Source organism: Octopus sinensis, linkage group LG3 (assembly GCF_006345805.1).
Source record: "Octopus sinensis linkage group LG3, ASM634580v1, whole genome shotgun sequence".
In the NCBI taxonomy this organism is placed as follows: Eukaryota; Metazoa; Mollusca; class Cephalopoda; order Octopoda; family Octopodidae; genus Octopus; species Octopus sinensis.
Genome location: NC_042999.1, coordinates 107,807,208 through 107,819,870, shown reverse-complemented (window position 1 = coordinate 107,819,870; position 12,663 = coordinate 107,807,208). Strand labels below are relative to the sequence as shown.

General features: G+C 36.7%; 1 protein-coding gene across 2 annotated transcripts in view; it reads right to left on the bottom strand.

The window, feature by feature from the left end:
* Nucleotides 1–12,663, bottom strand: part of LOC115209141 (protein TANC2) — a 1,073,170-nt gene that overhangs the window by 1,059,765 nt on the left and 742 nt on the right. The gene's annotated exons all lie outside the window — the stretch shown is intronic.

Below are 12,663 nucleotides of genomic sequence, written 5' to 3'. Positions count from 1 at the left end.
CGTTCCTTGCCCCGATTCGTGGTTGACCAAGTTGGAAAGACAGCTCTTCTACTTCTTGTGGAAGGGTAGGAAACCACTTGTGAAACGCTCTACTTGCTGTCAACAACCGTTAAAGGGTGGGCTAGGGATGCCTTGGCTGATGATGCGCAGACATGCGCTGAGGTTAAGACATCTGTGGCTCTACCTGGATGGTGAACGGGTGTGGTCTCCGTTAGCAAAACTGATGTTTCCCAAGTTCACTAGTTTCGGTGGACGGGAAACCTGGCTGAATCGTAGATCGAAACTCGGTACTTGGTACACGGAGTGTCGCAAGGCTCTCCTGCTATTCCGTCGCTCGGGCAACGCCTGCGGTGGGGGTTCCACCACATTCTTCTATAGAGGGTTGGTAGAGGCGGAATGTGAAGATACCTTGGGGGAAACCCTAGGTCTCGACGATAATCAGCTGGCCAGTCTGTTCCGACGTACGTTCAAGCCGAGGACACTGGACAACTTCCAGAAGTCTCTGGCATGGCAATGCTACAGAGGAGCTCTACCTGTTCGGGATAAACTCGCAAGGCACGGTGGCCGAGACAGTCCGATATGTCCAAGATGCGGGCGGGATAGGGAAACCGTCCCGCACGCTATTGTTCATTGTCCGGACGTGTCTGAGGTGTGGGTTTATGCCGAACAGCTGTTGTCAGGTACACGAAGAGTACAGCTGTCGACTGAGTCGATTACAAAAATTGACCCACCGGATTTCCTCGTGAATGAAGGTAAGTTTCGTTTTCTCGTTGTAGTAGCAATTGCGAAAGAGGTGATATGGAAGACGAGAGTGAAAGGTTTACAGGCAGGCAAGTTCATCTCTGGCCCTGGTTTGATGAATTATTTCATCTTTCACCTGAAAAGGAAGATAGGGCTGGAGAGAATATGCCTGACTAGGAGAGTGTATGAAGAACGATGGAAAGATGTGGCACGGAAGTTGCGAGTGAAAGATACAACATAAATGGTAATACCAAGCGCAACCAAAAGTATCAGTGGGGAGGCGGGGCTCGTGGGGTCCGAGATAAACCCGCACCCACTCCACCTGTAATGTCTTCCGGTCTGTTTCATCATTCGATTTTGTGTATATTCTTGTAATTTCATGTTATTTTTAAATCCGAATTTTTGTAAAAACCATCCGTATGTCTGACCCCACATCAGATTGTATTGTCCCCTCTATGTTCGCCCCTTGTGGGTAGTAATAAAATCAACTGTGGATCGAAAGATCGAAATAATTGTGGAGGTGGAGTAACTAATGAAGTTAGGTTACTCTCAAAAGTATTTTCTAAGCGAAGTGGATGAAAACCTTCAATTGTCAAACGAAGAATGCGTAAATGGTGCGACGCTCATACACTTCGAAGAAAATGGCTGACTGAAAACTGAAACTTAATCATAGTATTTGTCTTCCAGAAGTCATCTTCACCATCATTGCAACTCAACACAATAAAGGTTCTAAATTTAACAGGAGTAAAATAAATCTCGATTCTTTAATAAGTTTAAATGTAAGAGCTGCATACTAGAGCTTCAATGCAACTCTGATGCGCCCATTGTCAGTTCCAAGCATTTTCTGTACCTTTTCTCTGCTGGAGAGCTATACAAATAGATAGCCAGGCAACTAGCACTAGGGTTATTTTTCCCTGCTTCCATTTTTTTTTTTTTTTTGGCGCAACAGAGACAACAATCGGTCGACCTTTCTTTAATTTGCTACTAAAGTAATGACGTGAAGCATTGTGTTTGCTTGTTTCTGTTTGTAAGATAGATGAGAATCAAAACATATTTGTAACTCTACCCTCCGGAATCTTATTTTGCAAAACAAAAGTTCCCATGCTTATTTCTCAAGGTCATAATTTGTAAATGGAGTAAATAGGTTCCAAGAGATAATTGAAATCGCGCAACATTCTGATTTACGGTTCATTCTACATGAACCTGAGATATGTTACTTTTATCTCTGCAACCTCGCATCAAGTTCCAAAAAGATGAAAGATAAAAATTTACCTTGAGAAAGATTTGAACCCAGTGTATTGATCTAGTTTAGCTCTCTTCTGATACACTCATCCCCATGTATGCATTGGTTAACGTTGCTACTTAGCCTCAGGTCAACCCTTATTGAGTAGAATTATCAGAACACAGTCATCACAAATCCAACTTTTTTTTTAGGCTAGTGTATGTACACATCCAATATTTTTTTCCTTCTTTAAGACATTGGGAGGGGTGTTTTGAAGGGGATATCGGTGCTGTTTCTAACAAGTTAAACGATCACATACATCAACGGTGAGAAACCAGTCACTTGCATTAAAATTGAAAACTGCTTGCTAACGAATTTTTCAAAACCCACCAAAACCCTTGATTTTCTCAGCAAATATACGCCGCACAGGTTTTCCGCACTAACAATTCGTTCGCAGTGCTAAAAAGCTTTTCTTACCATGACAAAGACTCTCCTCATTTATAGCTATAGGCGCAATTTCTTTCCCCGAAAAACTACAATTCACGGTTAAATGTTAGCCATTTTCTCCCAAATTCCACATCCTTTCTTTACACATTCATCTATTCCAAAACCAAACCTACCCAATACCCAAATGCAGTGTACCATACATTAATAAAACATGAAACCAATTTTATTTCCCTTGTACACAAACATTTTGGCATATGAAAAGAAAGTAGTAAATTCTAAAATAAAAAAAAAAAAACAGACAGGAAAACAAAACTCTTCTGTATTTCTAAAGAATGTAGAAAACCATGCAAACAGTCGTGTTTGCTTGTTTATTTTATTTGTTAGAACATTCTACAATAATTTGCTTCCGTTTCAGACAACCGTTTAACAATAGCTTGTAAGAAATTATTTTCCGTCAACCTTTTTGATTCACGATTATAGTTGCTATGAAGGCGGTGGGGGTTGCAAAAAATGGTAATGTGTCGGAATGTATACTTTTGAGCATTTATTTTTGTCATTTGGTTTTAGTTTTAAATCGTACCAGTGGCGATATTGCTTTTTTTTTTTTTTTTTGCGGGGTCTATAAGATATGTATCAATAATATACCATATGCAAATATATTGATATTAAAAATAATAAAAAAAATCCTTATAATTGTTGTTTACAGTGGTGCTCATGGAATCGTCAAGTACTGCTCAGTAAGTTCCCAGTAAACCGATGTTCATGACTCAATTTCGAATCCTGTTGAAGCCTAAATGGGTTTTACTTCCTCTATTGCTAATTTCTTTCTCATCAAGTTATGGTTAAATGCTCAAATTTTTCGCTTTTGTATTTGTTTTGCACAATTCTTGCTATGAAAAGCGTATAGAACACAGCTGTTAGATCATAGGAGTGTCATTTTGTCAACAAAAGCAAACGCACTAGCTCACATTTTTTTTTTTCACGTATTATTATTAATCAACTAATTAGGGCAACGGGTTGGCAGGATCGCTAGCGCATTGGACAAAAAAGTTAGCGGCATTTTTTCGAGCTTTATGTTTTGGGTTCAAATGTCGTCGAAGTCGACTTCGTCTTTTGTCCTTTCGAGGTTGATAAAATAAATCCTAGTTGAGTTACTGGGATCGATATAGTTGACTAACCTCCTATCCAACCCCAAATGTGCCTATAGTAGAATGGATTATTGGCCAACTGCACAGGGCGGTGAAATGGCAAGAATCGTTAGCGCATCGGACAAAATTCTTAACGGCATTTCTTCTGACATTTTATGTTCCTAATACAAATTCCGCCGAAGTCAACTCCGCTTTCATCCTTTCGGAGTCGATAAAATAAGTACCAGTTGATCACTGGGGTCGATATAATCGACCTACTTCTAACCCTAAAATTAGTGGCCTTTGGCCAAAATTTGAAGGCATTATTAGTCAACTAATTAACCGTGTAATTAATCAATTGCTTGATTAATCGTCCAGTTAATCAATGAATTGGTTTGCCAGACACTGCTCCAGGCTCAAAAAAATGAATAGGTTAAAATGCAGCTTATGATCGTAAAAAAGTGAAAATAAACTGAAAGTGATGACAGTAACATCCCAAAATTTCATAAGAACACCAAGGGCTGCCTCATTATGCCACGCTCAGAGGCACCTACATGAATCGTACCTTCTAGTGATATGTTAAAGCAATCCAGAAGTAGCAATTGGGGTACACCAGCCCAATAACGAACACCACAGCTAAGTGTGATTATTTTTGTCTTATATAATATTTTCAAGTTATATTGGTTATGTCACAGTCATTGTTTACATGAAATAATGGGATGTCACTGTCATCGCTTCCAGTTACTATTGCATTGCAATCTACTTTCAATGTTTTCAATTAGGACAATCGAGGCAGCGAATTGGCTAAATCGAGAACACACCGGACAAATTGCTTAACGATATTTCGTTCGTTTTTACATTCTGGGTGAAACTTTACAGAGGTCGACTCTGCCTTTCATTCTTTCGGAGTCGAAATAAGTACCAGTCAAGTACTGGGTTGTTTTGCGACTTCCCCTCTCCTCCAAAAACTGCTAACCCTGAGCCAAAAATTAGAAACCATTAGGACAATTTGCTTCCATCTTTTTACGACCGTAAATTGCATGTTAACCCGTAAGTATTGCTAAATGTTCGGCAAGCCTCGACCAAGACACAGTTCCAGTGCACATTTCACCTAAGTTGATAATCTGCTGCCGTAAGGCAAGAATGATCGTTTCATTTCCCATTCATTTTCGACAAATTCGAATTCTTGCATCATTGTAAAAAAAAAATAATAATAATAATTACTTAATACTATTCAATACATCCATTAAGTTTGTTTTAACCAAACGAACGTGAAAGGAAAAACTTCACAGACTTTTGTAAACAAAATAGATTACAAGCAACAGGAAACGAGTCTTTCTTTCTTTTTTGCTTTTTGGAAAACAAAAAAGTTTGCAGTTAATTAATTAGAACCTGTTCAAGTAGTTATACACATATGGAACTACTAAATTGTTATACTATCGTTGGTTTGTCTTTAACATGTGAACAGTTGATCGAATACTCATCGCGCGGTGTTCTTTGCTTGAGTGTCAACAATAAAAGAAAAAGAAATGTCGAAAAGAAAAATATCTAACGTTTGGTGTCGATTTGGTGAACAAGGAAATTAATGGTAAAAGCATAAAGAAATAGCCAATAACATCACCAAACTAATTTACGTCCAAAGCAAAAGGAAGTGCATGAAAGAGGGAAAACAGATATATGTGACTGGAAATGACTGAACTTGCATGAGCACAAAACATTAGTGTATGGTGACGCAGCCCCAGCAAGAGTACAACTAGACTGAAATGAATGCAAGAAAGAAATACAAAGATTAACTAACACGTTGCGGCTTGTAGCAGTGATTCGAAGCCAAATCGCTAGGTAACTGGACATCCATCACGAGCAAACCACAGTAGTTTCACGAGATCGGTCTATTAATTAGTCAATCAGCGTCAAGTCATCGCATGATTCAATCTTCTCTTTGTACTCTATATAAAGCTGCTTTTGGCGCCTAAACTCTTCGCAGAGCGTTGAGACTAACCGAATCATTCACACGTCTCGATTCTTGCCATGTAGAATGTTATGGCAGCTGCGAGTTGTTTCCATTCTCGACACAGCCAGACGGTTAAGACAAACAACAAATAGTCGACGGGAATCTCCGTTACCACGAATATAGAATATTGTTTACAGTTAAGATGGGCCAGCCACAAATTGGAGTATCAGTAAGCTTACCGTAAACTCCAAGCAGTATGTTTCTCCTAGTATAACGTTGTTATTATTTGTAAAAGTCCAACACAGTTAAATTGTATGTATAATAATAACAAAATCTTCCGTTAATTGTTTGCGGACGTTGTCAGTTATTTCTTCACGCAGCCCAAGAAACACATTTTCATTCATCACCTCGACTAGTCATCACCCAAGACCAGCCAACAAGAACCCACTCGGGACAGGATAAAGAAATATGTTTAGTATATCTGTTATTAATTTTCTTTCTTTCTTTTTTTTTCTGCGCATTATAGTGCTTGTAAACTCTTGACAAGTCAGCTTCAATTTCCGGTAAAATCATTTCCTTTCGCCAATGCCTTGTGGCGACAAATTTGTCAGATATATAAACGCTAGGCCACGCTGTCTTATGCAATAGATTTAATTATTATGGTGGTATTCCAGTGACTCATCTAAAGTTGCAGTACAATTTCATTCATTTTGTAAGCCACAGGTCAGCACTCATTCACCAGTCATTGCAGGCATGACCATTTCGTCTCTTGTTTTCAGACTACATACCAACGACAATCGCATCAAATGCACTCTTTGCTTTTTTAATTAAATAGAGTATGATTTAAGGGGAAATTTGGTTGCTATTTCTAACAGCTTGAGCATACCATGTAAAGGCTTCTCCTAGTCTGTCGTATAAGCAACGTGCAAAATTAGGTTTACCACATGTTAATGATAGATAGAAATCTTAGCTATTAATCCTTCAATTGAAAGCAACTTAAAGCTTAACTATTCTTTATTGATAATGCTTCTCCGCCCACTACCACTATTGATTCCACCTCTGCTTCTTCAAACAAACTTATATATGACTAATATCTATTCTTGTAACAAGTTTATATATGACTAATTTCCATTCTTCTACTGGTTTGAAAAGCCAGATTTGGCGAATCTTAAGTGTCACCTTTTAAAAAGATATTTAACGTCTTTCTCTATAACTTTCTTTGTTAAGATGCAACGCCGGAAAAAAAACCTTCACAATACTAACAATAATAAGCGAGTTACAAGAATAACGGTGTGTATGTGTGTGTTCTCAATGGTTCTTTTCGTCAAAGATAAAAAATTGTGGGAAGCAATATGGTGTTGTGACTTCGGACAAATCCAAAACAAATGCATTGAAGAGAAAAAGGAAGACACTGTGTACTGTTTTAATGTTCATTTGTAGCATAGAGTCCCCCTACTTGCAGGTATGAAGAATTTGATCATGCAGATGAATTGTAACTCTGCGCCGATGTTAGTGAGTGGAGGTCAAGCAGAGCTGCGTGTTTGTCTTATTTCCTTTTTCAGCGATGATCAAGGAAGTATTCCATAGCAGATACTTTTAAGGAGTCGCATCTCAAAGCTAAGACTATACGTATATCAGCGAGAGAAATGCAGTTTGTTTTTGATGATTGTGTTGTGTTTTCAACAGAAGTAAAGACAAACAAAACTTAGAGGGTGACTTTTGATGGTGTAGCTACAAAGTTTGGCTGGAAAATTAACATCCAGAAGCTCAAGTTCTTTTATCAACCAAGCCTGCACAGGAACTAGAATGATCGTCTAAAATTATTGTTATTGAAGAGTAGGAGCCATTTTATATACCTGAGCTGTACGATCAATAACGACGGTAGGTTCAGTTGCAGAATAGATAACAGGATAATCAAGGCCAGGTCGGCATTCGGGAAGTCGAAAGAGCGACTGTGTAACAAGAACCTCTTGCTGGTCCGTAAGAAGTTCAAGGTTTATAGAGTAACAGTATTAATCCATCTGTTGTTTGGATTGTAGGTATGGATGTGATACTGAAAACAGGCAAATAATAATAACAATAACTACATGCATACACGGTGAGACACTTGTGACATATCATAAACGTCACTTAGATGAAGTCATCAACACTCTTGAACTAGAAAAATCCAAGCTCCCCAGCAAAAAAGCTTCACTGATTTATAAACGTACAAAGAATGGCGGAAACTCAATTGTCACGATAAAACAATCTACTTAAAGTTTATCTAGCGGTAAGAGAAATCGGAGTAGATTCCAACTGAGCTACAAAGATGCTGCTAAACATAATATGAACAGACTGGATATTGATACACCGCAGTTGGACAACATTTGAGGACAGAAACCAATCAGGGAGATCGGTTCTCTTCTGATACTAAGATTCGCGAAATATCGTATGGACAGTCCACCATTGACTATCGATGGACTGACTGCCATGATGCCATGATGCTGGTGACGAAGATGATGATGACGACGACGATGGTGACTACAACCACCACGATAACGATGATAGTAACCTCACTTCATTTCTCAAAGAATAACTGGGGATGGGAAGATGTCCCGATGAGATAATTTCTCGAACAAGAATGGGATCATCAGCGTGTAAATAAGAGTTATCATTGAATAAATATAATGAAAGTGTCACATTTTAGCGTCACTGGAAAAGAACCCAACAGATGTGTGTGAGAGTCACAACAAAACTAAAAAGAAAAGAAAAAAATTAAAAGAACCAGCGAAGTAGCCTACACTTGTTCGATCAGGAACCAAAACAGGAACAAGAACAAGAAGAAGAGCAAGAACCAAAACTCCCTTACATCATCGGTTTTTTAAGTACATATTACATATGGTCAGAAGTTCACAATGCCCGAATGAAGACACGCGATAGTCATGCCAGGAATGTCTTCGCCCATAGCTCAGCTAGATCAGTGACTTCATGGGACTAAACAATAACAACCAGAATTTAAAACAAAAGCATTTTTTTCCAGGCTCAATTTATAATAGAAATCAATAACATTTTTTATATATTTATTACGTAGCGGACTGGGTCTAAAAATATTAGTTGCCAGGAGACTAAGGGGGCCCAACCACAACAACAATGCTATCATTTAATTCTTTTTTTGTTAAAAGTATTCTTTTCAACTGTCAACAAACACAGCTAGGCTGAAATAATTAATGCATTCTTCCAGGAGTGAATAAAAAAATTCTCAAACTTAAGGGGATGGGCCCCCATATATGGATTCTAATAGCGCAGGGGTCCACTTGCCATCGGGCAAGCTGGCAACCTGGCCAGTCTGCCACTGTTTATTTGTTAGTACAAATAATAAGAAATAACGAGAATCGAACTCGCGCGGTCAAGTTTTGATAAATACGAGATTGTGCATTGTATAAAAGTCTCCTTTCATCTCCACCTCTCTCTCTCTCTCTCTCTCTCTCCACACACATCTGCTTATCAAATTGGTTGCATAGGAATGTTGTGATGCTGAAACTATCGCCTTCCATTTACACTTACTATCCGTCAGTGATGATACAACAATCAGCTGAGAGACTTAGGGACTGGGCTATTTCCAATCGATCCGCCAAAGCGAATAGTCTTGTTTATGGTATATTGCACAACTTAAATGTTCCATCCCAGTCCGGTTGAAATGACGACTTAATACCATCAAATATATATATATATATATAATATTATATCATATATATACACGTCACACATTCATGCATAAACGACAGGGTAGTGTGCGCGAAAGATACAAAACTATATATATATATATATATATATATATACACGCATTGTTTGATATAATGATTAATACGGGTTGAACATTTTAAAGTTCGTTTAATTTGTAATTATTCCTCTAGTTATATAGATAATTTCTTCAGTGGTGCTAGAAGCAAGACAATTGCCAATTTATTTGAAAGAGATTGGTGTTGTGTTGTATTGTGAAAACCCACTACGATTATAATCAGAATTGGTTATTAATTCACACAGACAGACAGACACTTAAACTAAATCTATCTATCTATCATCTATCTATCTATCTATCTATCTATCTATCTATCTATCTATCTATCTATCTATCTATCTATCTATCTGCCTGTCTGTCTGTCTATATATCTATCTATACAAACACACAGACATATACATACATGTGTGTGTATATGTGTGCATATGAATAATCTATTATGTTTCATATGAATGAACCTCTCTCTCTCTCTCTCTCTCTCTCTCTCTCTCTCTCTCTCTCTCTCTCTCTCTGATGCTTTATCCGAACATAATATCTATTCACATATGTATACCTATATGCGCAACATTAAAGAATACACACGAACTATCATATATTTCGCTTGTATGAATCACTAATGCCTGTAAAGCCTATATACATGTGTATGAGCGCACGCGCATGTCTCTCTCTATATATATCTACACATACATATTAGAGACAGACAGACAGACAGACAGAAATGTATGTACGTATGTATTCTTTTACTGGGCTGCGGTCCTACGGGGGACACTATCTCCAAGACTCACAATCAATTATATCGACCGCAGTACTCATTTCAGTCTAATATTTATTTTATCGATCTCTATTTGTTAAACAGCCAGACTATGGGACATCAAGACACGACACAACGTCAGCGACACAAATACAGACATAACAAAGACACATAGCAAGTAAAGACGGGCTTCGGTACAGTTTCCGTCTACCAATTTGCATACGCAAAAGCATTGGTCATCCCGAAGTAATAGCAGATAGAAGACATTTGCGCTTGTCCAAGGTGGCACGCAGAGCAACCGAACTCGGAACCACGTGTTTCATAGTTTCCGAGTTCGATATCAGTGCGTAGAGCTTTCGGTCTAACCAGTAACTTATATTTACCGATGGAATGGTATACACACACACACACACACACCACACACACACACACAACCGTCAGTACGGCAAATACACAATATATTATTTATGTCAAGTATGAGAATCGCTGTACCAAACAACCGAATATTTCCGAAGGTGCACCTGTACCCGGTTGCTCGATCGAGTAAAAACAGTAGCCAAAACTCATTCAAATAACACCCTACTTTACTATAAAGAAACGCGACACATTAAATAGCACATTTTCACATATCAATACGAAAAAAAAAAAAAAAAAAACATGTAACGGTCACAGCTGGAATGTCTTTGATCGTAGAGCTGATCCGTAGGGGTCGTTTACATGGGGTGGTGGTGCTAAAGAAAGCAACAACAGAGGTAAGCGACAAGCCGGTGAAGACTAAACGTCAAGTTATCTTCAAGCCAAACAGACTTTTCTTCACACTCATATTCCGATTTCAGTCTGGGTTAATTCAATTTAATTTTACATTTTGTTCAGAAATTACAACAGGAAGAAAAAAAAAATCCTGTTTCGCTTTTCACAACAAATAGTCTTTCGTCAAGAATTTTAAACATACTTTCAAGCAAGAAAAGTATAAATATATATACTTACTATATACATAAATAGATCTATGAAGAATCCTATTTATAGGCTTTACAAAAACAATCAAAATCAAAACAAACGAATTATATATACATACATATATATAAATATACAAATGTACTTCCTAACGCGACGAGAAAGGGCCTATATGGTGGTTGAAATTAGAAAGAGCAGACAAATATCCCCTATATCTAACCTTACTCGTCGTCTTGGATAATGTAGGCGCATATATATATATATATATATATATTATATATTATATATATATATATATATATATTATATATATTATATATATTATATATATATATATATTATATATATATATAACTAAAAAAAGACGGGATGACAGCTTTTGATCATACATAGGTTTGCTCGGTAAAGGTCTGTTTTAGAGTAAAAAGAAACAACCTGTATGTGTATATATATATACACACAGGGTATAATGATAACATACACGTTTGTTGTTTGTGTGTGTGTGTGTATGTATATATATATATTATATATATATAATATATATATATATATAATATATATATATATATACACATATGTATAGATACTGACATTCACATAAGCATACATACACATTCAGCCATATATGTAAACACACACACACATATACATACATACATACACATACATACATACATACATACATACATACATACATACATACATACATACATACGTACATATATAAACACGCACACATACACACAAGACCTTAAGCAAGTATGTGACGATCGCAAAAGTAAATGTTTTTTTTTTTTATATATATTTCATAATACATAGAAACAAGAGTTAACAACAACCTGCGGCGTGAGAATAGGTGAAGATGAATTAAAGAAATATTTATATCGTTTACTCAGTTGAAACACAAGCATCTTGTTTTGTATCTCTTTAATACCTTTGTTTGTTGTTTTTGTTGATCCGAACAAGAGTCAACTTTTTAATCTTTTTTTATCGAAATATCATCGGACAATCCGAATAGGTTTTTGTAATGACATGTCTTCTCACATGTGTCAACGTACACAAAATGCATCTATTCATACATATATATACCTTGTGCGTATGTGTTTTGTGTGCATACTTGTTGGTCCATATATTTCTTTTGTAGTTTTTGATTATTTTGTATTTGTAACAATACAATGAGAAAAGAAATTGAATTTCGGATATGTTGAATGACAAATTTAATTACAGTGGGAACCGCTCATTACAATCACAGGTAGTGTTATGATAAATATAATATATAGTCAACATATAACGATTACTGTCATTAAAATTGGTCCCGAACAAGCTCATGGTATTGTTATATACTCTGCTTAAATATTATGTCGGATATTGTTATCTAAGTGGTTTCATCCCAAAGCGAGCACAATAACCATTTCCACTTACATACGTGTGTGGTGTGTGCATGCATTATATATATATATATATATATATATATATATATATATATATATATATATATATATATATATATATGCGCACAAACCCATTTCTACGTATAGACACGTGTGTGATGCTGAGTTTTGTGTATCACAGAATTAAAATACCGGTATGAAATGACTGAAAAATTTGAGAGTTCAAAAAATAATAGCTTCAATTTATTTGTTGCATGAATGAGGTAATAAATGTACAAAAGACAAAGAGAGAGAGAGAGAG